Raw genomic sequence first — 11,544 nt, 5'->3', positions numbered from 1 at the left:
CACACACACACACACACACACACACACACACAGAGGCACGTGCACGCGCATATCTAAACAATAATCAGATCTCACTCAAAAAAGCATAGCTAGATAGTGAAGAAAGACCATTTACTGCCTCCCCCAGAACAAAACTAAACAAAGCCATTCATTCATTATGCTCTGGGAAATGGGGCTCATATCACCTGTGGCAGGACTGTTGTGAGGGGTGAATCAAGTGAAGGTCTCAGAAAAGGATTTTTTTGTGAATAACCAAGTTTTGAGATATTGACAAACTTCTTTAAGCTTTAACTTTGAATCAAACTTGTTAAATTCTCAGGCTGGAGATTTGGCTCAGTGGTTGAGTCAGGACCCAGATTTGATCCCCAGCAGCCTCATGGAGGCTCATCCCTTCCTCACACAGCAGGTATGCACTTGGTGCACAGGCGTACATGCATACAAAACACTCATGTACCCAAACTAATAAAAATAATTTAAAAATGAAAAATAAAATTTAAAAACCTTCTCAAAATCTCTAATGGGGCTGTTATTGCTCTGAACTGTCTTGCATGAAGCCGCACAACCGCTGGGCCTTCTGCTAAGTCCTGCAGGGAAGCTCTAAACACCTTCTACTGCTAAGAAATACTCTGCTACACAACTGACAAGACTTCTTTTCCCAGCCAAATCTGATAGATCAAACAAGAGTTACTTTAATAAGTTCATGGCATGGTGTGCTCCCAAACTGACCCTCAAAAGATTTCTGTGTTCTCTATACCATGTATTTCCTACTTATACAAATGTCCTTGTGTCTGATCAACATTCACAGACATTTTTTGAGAAGTTTACTATTTTAAATAGGAAAAAGTAGATACAAATCTATATATCCCTTTTACCTTGCCCTGCTCTCAAAATTGAAATTCCAGGCTTCAATTTTTTTACTATATATTTAATATGTAGTGAGATAAAATAGTATCTTTGATGATTAACCAATAGTGCTAAAAATTACTATGAAAAAAAAATAAAAGGGCCTTTTAGTAGGATTTGTTGAAAGTTTTAAGTATTATTAACATGAATCAAAAAATGATATTAAGAAATTTAATTTTTTCTTATTATTCTGCAAATTTTCAATATATTCTGACTTATTTCAGAGTACTGTTTCTTTGGTGACACTCCTCAAATCACAGAAAATCTCCCTCGTAGAAACTGACAACCCTGACTTTAGAGGCTGCCTATTCTAGGACTCTGACCAGGCTGTTTGCTAAAACCACCCGTAGCTAGCTGAGGGTTTCCAAACTATTAGACTCAATAGTCACTGCTGTTTACTATTAATAATATTTTTTCAAAGATTTATTTATTTATTTTATATATGTGGGTACACTGTAGCTGTCTTCAGACACACCAGAAGAGGGCATCAGATCACATTGCAGATTGTTGTGAGCCACCATGTGGTTTCTGGGATTTGAACTCAGGACCTCTGGAAGAGCAGTCAGTGCTCTTAACTGTTGAGCCATCTCTCCAGCCCCCAAAATATGTTTTTTTTCTGTTAAATTATTTCTGTTTGTCTGGGTTTAGTGGGAAGAGAATAGGTCATTTATTTTTCTAAAGACTATGTATAGAGCTCATAGCACTGGGTCAAGACAAAAATTCCCACAACATTCTCCTCAGAGACTGCACCCCCTCCCCACCATCATCCCAAAGTACAGGTCAGACTCAGCTTCTGGGACACAGGCTACCTGCACACCCCACTCTTCTATTCCCTATCTTCCTGCAGGGAAAGGAAGCATGCCTATTAAAACACAACAAGGAGAACACTGAAGTAAAATTTAGAGTTTATAGAAATTCGAAATGAAGATTGGAGAGTGGTGCACAAAAGCACAGTGATGCAGTGTCTGAGGCTTTGGAACTGGTTGTCACGTGTACTGAAAGGTCATGGAATGATTTGGGGGTGGAGGGCTGTTCAGACGAGCCTGGCAAGAAGCTTATAATAAATATAGACCACAGAAAGAGTGACACAGGAACATGTCCCAGCATAACCAATCAATATCATACTTAGCAGAAGCAAAGTCATGGGAGATAGAGTTCAGATCAATATAAAGAAGGACTAAGGATTAGAGCTGTATAAAAAAGGAATGGGTTACCTTATGAGGTAGTGGGCTCCCTGTCATTAGAAGTATTCAAGAATGCTGCATATCATATCCCCATCTTGGAGATTCACAATGCACATTAGCATATTAAAGGTTCTGAGAAGTCCTGCAGTAAAGAGACCTGTTTAACTTTGTTTAATGCAGCATTTCCCAAGTTATTTGACCACAGAACCCATTTCCCACCCCAGACCCAATCTCAATTTCTATGGAATCAGAATTTCTCAAAACATATTCATTACAGAAAACAAAGCCTACATTTTTTTAAAACATAGTATTCAATGTGCACCCGAATAAGTACCAGTCAGGGATGTGGGCAAAGAAACTGCCAAGCAGGTCAGATTCCATGATTCTGTAAGACCATAAGGTAAAGAATCATGATTATTACTTTACAAGGTTCCATGAGAGAAAGGCAATAGAATTAAATGGTAGCAAAATCTGAGGTTCTCTGGTTCGAGAGTCTTCATTTTATGTTCAAAACCCAGTCTCTAAAGTAAGAGAGATACTAGAAGGACCACAAAACCAAAACTACACTGGGCACGGTAGTGGTGCATGCCTTTAATTTCAGCACTCAGTAGGCAGATCTCTGTGTATTCAATGCTAGTCTGGAGTCTATGCAGCCAGCTCTAGGCCACCTAAGGCTACATAGAGTGAGACTCTGTCTCTAAAAAACAAAACTCAAACCAAAAATTTGTCCTACCTATTCTACTCACTAAGTTTATTACTATTTGAGTGATAGATTTTTTTTTTTTAAGTAGCTTTACACTGGAAAATCACACAACTGTAGCTTGAATTTTTTTCATAGCAATTGAAATAAAGTTATTATCTGCCAGGTGCTTAATGTGCTAGATCACCTAGTGCAATCTAGGATCTTGAATTAAGACATCTAAAATCTGAGTAAGTATAAGTTGTAAGCTACTTAAAAGTTTATGAAAGTAGCTATCAAAAAACATGTTTGTTTCTCTCTTCTTTTACAAATTATACAAAACAACACACACTAAAAACGCAATCTCAGACTTGAAGCCAGTCTAATGTCAAGCCTAAGAACACAAACATCCAGAGGCCTCAACTTCCAGGTGAGGGTCGCACAGCTGCAGTGGCCCGCCAGCTAATACGCAGAGAGGCATCAAATGGAGCAGCACAGTAATGCAAGCCACAGTGGAAATCTCACCCAAACTTGTCTCTCCTGACTTTGAATTCTCAGGCCTAACTACTCAATTATTAGCAACAGGGCCTTCGAGTTTTAATGGGTTATCAAATTCAGGAGCATGCAAGTCTAGTGTGGCTATCAGAAATATAAATGCATTTTAGATACAGCTCTGTGAAGCTAAAAATTCACCTTTGTTGCAAACTACAAAGGCTTGTTTTGAAGAAGGAAGCTTTTTTAGGAGGTTAAAAAAAAAATCACTTACAAAATCACTTAATATTTGATTGAGTCCACCTAAAATCATGCACACTATGCTAGCTTTGTAAAAATACTTACCAATTCTGGAGAAGCTGGCTCTCCTTCAGCTCTCTAGTCCCCTGTAACAGAAGGAAAAACCCAGTTAAACTACAAATTCATGATGTCATCAAAAGCTAAAGACTCAAAGATTTCTGACTATAAAAGACGGGGGGAGGGACATTTCAATCTCCAAATTTTAAAACCCAACAACAAACAAGGAAGAAACGAGTAATTTTTACAGCAAAGAAGGAACTCAAGAGCAATTAAATCCCTGCTTTAACACAGCTTTTCAAGAGCAAGAAAATAAGTAGAGAAGACCCTTGAACAACAAGGAAGGCACTGCTAGGGGCACAGGCATTCTGAGTCAAAAATCAGAGCATAGATTTTGGTTCCTCTAACCCTAACTAACACTGACTTGTCAACAGGAAGCCTCTCGAGGAAACTAAGTTATCAACTGATAGTGTGTGTGTTTCAGATAACAAGCAAAAAAATGGTGAAAAATGGGTGATAACCACAGGTGACCCACCCACGTGGAGACCAGCACACTGCCTCATTTTCTACAGATACTTACACACCCGAATCAGGACCACACTTAGAAAGCAGCAAACGGACTACTAGTTATTCCAGTCATACCATGTTACCAGCCAGCTTTATGTGGTGTGAGCTGACACTTATCTTGTTTGCACTGCTCCTGGCTGTAAACACAGCATGTGCGCTTGTGTAGATCAGTGGTAGGCTGACAGAAGACCCGTATGTACTTTATTCATTCAAATGGCTACACTGCCATCTCTTTACAATAAAGCTGAAGAAGCAAGCCCTTAGTTTGTCCCACTTAAAAGGTCTTTTTGTAATAAATTTTGAAATAGATTTGCCTCATGCAAGGCCTTAATTCACAATATTATACAATGTATAAAATAATAGCTATGTATTAAAATAAGTATAAATAAATAAATAATATAATCAGAATTTTAGTCAAATTTCCATCTATATTCTTAAATTTATATCACTGCTTGGGACTATGAGCCACAAACACAAAATGATTCTTCTATATTACATTCATGATCAGCTAGAAAGAAAAATCAAAGTATTAGGATCCTCACCCAGTATTAGGGAACTAAAATTAAAACGGAGCCCATAACACTTAGACAACAAGCCTATGTAAACTCCACACAACCAACATTAGGCTACACCTGAAACAAATGTTTGCTGACCTATGCTATTCCAGTAGTGTCTTGTTCCCTTGAGGTTATTTCAAAGACCCTGTCTCTCAGATGAGAAATGTTTGTTAGCCATGCACAGTCATATTAAGCATAAAGGAAAGTTGTTTAAATGGTTCCTGATTAATGCAATCTATTTATTTCCAAAAGAAATTCACTTGACTCTCCTCCTCTTCCTCCTCCTCCCCTTTCTTCTTCTTCCTCCTTCTTGATTTGTTTCTGTTTAAGACAAGGCCTCTCTAAAGATCCCTGGCTGTCCAGAAACTCATGCTGTAGACCAGGCTAGCTTTGAACTCACAAAGATCTTCCTGCCTCTGCTTCCTGAGTGCTGGAATTAAAGGTGTGCCCCCTGTTCCTTCTTCTTCTCTGAACTCCAGTTCTCTTCAAAGTTCTCAGGAGTCCATCTAAATAGCTATTTTAATCATCAGGATTAGAATGGATTCCCAACCACAAGAAAAACCATGCAGTAAATCTGTAAACTAATCCACTTACTAAAAACTAGACTCTGTGTGTCCTCATGCTTCAAATGACTCCCTGTGCCGAGGAGGAGCAGCTATGGGCTGCAGCTAACCCCTACGAACTGGATTGATAGCCAACTGGTACAAGTTAACAGAAACATGTTTCCCGTCTGCAGATGTCCTCAGTCTCTTCAGGCTGTTCTTCCTGCATACCCCACATGTAGGCTACAGCCCTAACAGCCAATTCTAAAGGAGCACTGAGGTTCTCCTCAGAGATGAGTGTTCTGCTGTGTGAGTGTTAGTGAAGTCTCAGAAATTACACTCATGTGTGGCAGGATTTAAGTTCATTTTTGTTTCCTTTCTTGTTTGTTGTGTTCTTAAACAAGCTCATGAATAGTTTTATTATCTAAATCTTACATTGTCCTTGCATCTTCAACAACTAGAAGCTATTTTGGTATCCACTCTTTTTTTTATATACACAAAATATCTTCAACTCTGTGATTTTTAATGATAAAGTTAGCTTTTATGATTATTGCCTCTCAACATCTAAAAATCCTTTCAAATAAAATATAATTAGACCCACAAAAAAAGAAGCTAATTATTTCAGTTACTATAGTGAAAAGTCCACAGTTCCACTCAAAGGATGCCTAAAACAGTGCCAGGCACACGGTGAGCACTCAAGAAACAGTCAGGTCCGTGGACTGACTGAATGGCAACTACCTGCTGAGGCCCCTCCTCCCAGGTCCCTAGCCCTCTCACTAGATAACTCCTGATACATCAACCTCCCACTGTTAACTAGTTAGATTAATGAGTCGAAAACTGTCTTTATCAATGCTGATCACCAGAAATACAATAATACCATTTTAAAATATAATGAAAAAAAGACTAATAAATAGGACTAAACTAAAATTAAGAACTTGTGTTCAATTGAAAGACAAAATGAAAGCCAGGCGGTGGTGGCACACGCCTTTGATCCCAGCACTTAGAAGGCAGAGGCAGGTGGGTTTCTGAGTTCGAGGCCAGCCTGGTCTACAAAGTGAGTTCCAGGACAGCCAGGGCTATACAGAGAAACCCTGTCTTGAAAAACCGAAAAAAGAAAAAGAAAAAGAAAATGAAATAGTACATGGTGCATGAATGCCAGAAAGACAGCTTAGTGGGTCTCGGTGCTTACAGTCAAGTCTGAAAACCTGTGTTTGATCCCCTGAACTCATTTATACTGTGGATGATTTCTGAAAATCATGCTCTGGCACGCATGTCCACAGACATAAATTAATTTAAAAAAAAAAAGTAAGCTCCAATTGGAGATAATTGTGATCAATAATGGAGATAAATATAATCAACAAATACATACACCCAGGACATATAAAATTCATTAACACTAGAACAGTCAGGACAGGATGGGATTTAACTTCTATTTAATCTAGCATTGAGGAAAGTCTAACGACATAAACTCTTACAGTACGATGTGTGCATGTATATCTGTTGCCCAGGTATTTTCTCCAAAATTCAGGAGCAGAGTCAATCCTAAGCTAATAAAGAGAAAATCATGAAGTGATAATATCATGACACTGATTATAAAACTGCTTACAGGGACAACAGAAACCACGCAGGAAAGCAAAGCAAAGGGTACAGAAGGAGAGAGAATCCACAGGCCAGATGCCCCAGTAACTGAGCATATTTCTCCACTGGCCAGCATTGCTCTGAAGCAGGGCAAACTCCTGCTTCTAAGAAATGAGTAATATCAAACATGGAAAAATACTTTGAGCAAAGTTTTAAAGAAAAATCATACATAAGCTTCATATGTAAGCTACTTAGGGCAAGTTTGAGAATTCAATATCCTTTATGCTTAAAGATGCCCACAAGTGGGCTTTAGAGGGCTACCAGCTCCAGCAGACGGTGGATTCTACATGTGTGAGCAGGGGTGCAGCTTCAGAGAAGCAGGTCCACATATCCATCAACCCTCAAGGAGACTCAGACACCGAGGAAAGCAAATCACTCTCAGACTAACAGTCTTAAAATCTGTACACCAACACTTTAAGTATTTCTTCTGAAGACTGATTGTTAACTGCTATCAAATGGAAAGTGAGCAAAAAAAAAAAAAGATAAATATTTTGTTTGTACAAATTAGCAATGTTGAGAATTGGAATGCAAGGCTGACATTTAAATCAGCACTTCTTGCCCTACCCATGTACAGATCATACCTAAGTCTGAGGTTTTATTTCCTCACCTAAGGCTGCTATGGTTCTGTCTGTTTCCTTGCAACCTTACAACATTTCATAATTTACTGAGGTCTTTCAAAACCTTAATTATTTCAAATATTTCAAATATGGAATTTCTTATTGAAAAATACACTCAAGAGCTGGACATGGTGACTGCCCATGTGCCTGCAGCCCTGTTAAGTAGGAGGCAGCTGAGACGGGAATTCAGAGCTCAAGACCAACCTGGAAAACAGCAAATTCCAAGATGATCTAGTCAATACAGTAAAACCTAGACTACTCAGTATTTCAAACAAGTCAACAAAACAACATTCAAAATACCCATGTTAGAGCAAATACAATTATTTTGCTTTTAGAGATGAATATTATTTTGCTAACATAACCTTACAAAAAAAATTTTTTTTAACAAACTCAAGACTTCACCGCTATAAAACTTCACAGGTAGCAGCTTTAATTAGAGCAGGCAAAGAAACAAGTCATTCAGACTTCTGGCATGGTTATGAAATTTAAAACATTATAAATAAATCAAGGATGATTAATAACTACTTCTTAAGTACCTTTTATAAAGCATCTAAGAGCTTTGCATCTAATTTACATTAAACAATAAACAAATTTCATGGATAAAATTTTAACACTTGACCATGTTTTAAATTAGGCTAAAATTTAATATGCCCCACTACAAATTTTCAACAATTAAGTTTATAGACTGTGCTCAATAATAAATTTTGATCGGGGACTAGAATAGCACAGATAATTGTTATTCAAAGATACTTTAAAATGTCACCTCACCTAGAAGATTCAGTCTTTTCTCTTCCCTCACTATACCTGACAGTTGTTCAATAATTAAGTTTTATACACAAGTTTCAAGTTTTACAGCTTCCTGTCTTCCCTTCCTAACTTCCAACAAAAAGTACATTAAGTCTGAAATTAATGTAAACACAGATAAGTGGTTAGAAGAAAAAAAGCAGAATTCCACCTGACAGAAAGCCCTGCAGACCCCTCCCTCTGTGTCCACACCTCAACACCTGAGAAACAGGTAGCTTAAGCTCCACATATACAAAATTAAACTCCTGACTCCCTTCCACCCTCCTCTTCAGCCATCAGCATCTCCATAATGGCAACCCCAGTCTTACAGCAGAAACACTTGGAAGTCACCCAGAGTTCTGTGACATGCCACATCCAACCCAACAGCAACCTCCACCTTCAGGAGGCTACCTGCTCTGACCTCTCCCATCAGCTCCATTTTTACTTCCCTGGGCCAGCTCACTAGCACCTTTGACCGCAGTTACTGTCCTGGCCTGCTCACTGGTCTCCCCACCTCTACCCCAAGCACCAGTACAAGTCATTCTCTTAACAGCAGAGAAGCTTTTCAAAACCCAAGACACATCATTACCCCTCAACTCAAAATCCTTCAGTGGCTTAGCAGCAAGCTCAGAGGAAAGCTCCCACCCTTTAACAGAGTGCACAGGCACTAAGTGGCTGCACCTCAGCCCTTCCATGCTGCACTCCCTGCCCAGGCTCTTCCACTTGTTTTCCCACTAACCAGCATTGTCCTCCTCCAAGTTTTGTCATGGCTCACTCCCAGTGTTCATGAAATCCACCAAAGCTTCAGCAACTATAAAGTGAAGATTTAAGCTGCAATCATAATTGTCCCTCTCACGTGCTTTCTCATACCAAGAATATTATTCTCTTACCTTTTACCTATGCAAATCTCATTCAGAAACTAGAGCCCAGCACTAGGGAGGCAGAGGCAGGCGGATTTCTGAGTTCAAGGCCAGCCTGGTCTACAAAGTGAGATCCAGGACAGCCAGGGCTATACAGAGAAACCCTGTCTCGAAAAACCAAAAAACAAAACAAAACAAAACAAAACCCTAGAGCCCAGATAAAGACTCATCATTGACAGAGACCTTCTCTGCTACCATATTCCCTAGTCACTCTCTTTATACTTCCAGGATATCTACCATCTTTCTTAATATTTTTTTCTTTCCTTCGTGGTGCTGGAAGTGGAATATAAGGCCTTGTATGTTCTAGGCAAGTGTTGTACCTTTGAACTCCTCTGAGCCCTGCCTGTATTTAGAATTTAACCACATACTACTTAATGTTGTAATATATATGACTTTATAGCCCTAATAGAAATATACACGCATACAGGTACATAGGCATATGCACACATACAAATGTATGCCCAAACACATATGCACACACATGTAAAAATGAAACCTTGTACCTTACTTTTCCATCTTAAATCAAAAGCACAAATAAACTAATACACATAGATTTCACTGGCCCTACCCTTAAAGGTTCTGGGTTCAGAACACATAGTTTAGAGCCAAGATACTTAGGCTTTTAATTTCATAGTTCCCCAGAAGAACCTGAATATTCATCAGGTTAGAGAACACTGCCAAACTTACAGTGCTCCACTGCCTTTTGTGCCTATGTACCCTCAAAGAGCCTAAAACTAGAATGAACACTTCTGAGGGTCCAAGCCACACCTTCATCCCATAGCACAGAGGTCTAAGAAATCTAGATGACTAACTAAAAATCCACAAAAGATAAAGGAAGACGGGCTGGTGAGATGGCTCAGTGGGTAAGAGCACCCGACTGCTCTTCCAAAGGTCTGGAGTTCAAATCCCAGCAACCACATGGTGGCTCATAACCATCCGTAACAAGATCTGACTCCCTCTTCTGGAGTGTCTGAAGACAGCTACAGTGTACTTACATATAATAAATAAATAAATCTTTAAAAAAAAAAAAAAAGATAAAGGAAGACAAAATATAGCCTACACTCCAGACTCACTACTTTCAATCTTAGAACTAAATCTTGCATTAAACTATAAATACATGAATGAAAGTCATAAGAATCCCTAATTCACAAAAAGGTGGACGATGGTAGTTAATTCTTGACCAATGGCTGCAGTATTTAAGCATCACATCGGTGCACAGCAAATCAATATGCTTGCAAAGTATCTAACTAGCTGATGATTGAGACGGAGAGGCCAGAGAGCAAGTGTAGAAATTCTTCTCAGTAAAATACTAGTGATGATGATGATGATGATGATGATGATGATGATGACGACGACGATGACTTACAAAGTTCTCCTACAATATACAAAAAAACTATTTATATCGCTTGTTTTGTGGTAGAAGAAATGAACAGAAATAGGCCTTGCTTCATCATATTATAAAGTACAAAAATCATCAAAAGTTTCTACAGCTCTAAGCTATAAATGTTTTGAGTCTAATCACGATGAAAACTTAATTACAGATCAGACTCAGTAATTCATTCCATATCCCAAGACAACTCAAACTCAGTCTTAACAGTCAGTTAACCTCAAGACCAAAGCTCCTGCCATCATCAACAAAAACAACAAAGGTATCTACAAGGCATTATAAAAGAGCCTGGGCTTATCTTGGTGTACAGGGACTTAAGCTAGTGCCTCCTATTAACACTAATGGGAGTTTGGAGCACAGACCATCAGCACTAAGGAGGAGGGGGAATGCCCAGCTCTACATCAGCGAGGCCCTGCCAGCACACTAACTGCAACTCCTGGGAGTTCTGCTCTCAGAATTGGGGCAAGAGACCCAAATTCCTATGTGTCTGAAGCACAACTACAATTCAAATAAAAGCCACTAAGGAAGGTTGCTGGTAAACACCAGACTGAGAAAGAAAGGAAAGAAGGAGGGAGGGAGGGAGGGAGGGAGGGTAAGAGGAAGGTACATTTAAAGAAAAAATTGTTTTTTAATTAAAGCACAATAAACTCAAATACAGTGAGAAGCTTATCCAAAGAAACACGCACACAACACAAAAACTCCTCCTGGAATACTACAGCCCTGTTTTTAAACATGGAGAAGCCCTGCAGTCCTGACAGCCAAGAAAATCAGAACTTCACAGACAAATGGATGATGATCCCAAGCTGCCATTGACAGCCAAACAAACTAAATAAAACACCAGCACTTTAACCTTACTGTGAGCCACCATGTTTCCCTTACATGCAAGACTGCTGACCTAACCAGGCTGGAAGATGAGCAGGTGCCTTTCAGGCTATGGAAATCCTCTCCTCCCCTCTCCCCTCTCCCCTCTCCCCTCTC

General features: G+C 39.2%; 1 protein-coding gene across 13 annotated transcripts in view; it reads right to left on the bottom strand.

Moving 5' to 3' along the window:
• Phf21a (PHD finger protein 21A) overlaps positions 1–11,544 on the bottom strand; it is a 155,475-nt gene that overhangs the window by 138,158 nt on the left and 5,773 nt on the right. For 10 of the 13 annotated variants that reach the window (XR_003843508.1, XR_003843501.1, XR_003843510.1 and 7 more), the window contains exons 2-3: positions 3,604–3,644; positions 2,118–2,229 (exon numbers count right to left, since the gene is read on the bottom strand). The gene's annotated coding sequence lies outside the window, so the exon portion shown is untranslated. Of the gene's footprint in view, positions 1–2,117; positions 2,245–3,603; positions 3,645–6,696; positions 6,720–11,544 lie in introns of those variants that run through there. The other 3 variants (XR_003843503.1, XR_003843504.1, XR_003843505.1) reach the window with 3 other exon arrangements.

Source organism: Mus pahari, chromosome 3 (genome assembly GCF_900095145.1).
Source record: "Mus pahari chromosome 3, PAHARI_EIJ_v1.1, whole genome shotgun sequence".
NCBI lineage: Eukaryota > Metazoa > Chordata > Mammalia > Rodentia > Muridae > Mus > Mus pahari.
The sequence above is the reverse complement of the archived record's forward strand: the minus strand, read 5'-3'. Positions and strand labels throughout refer to the sequence as shown.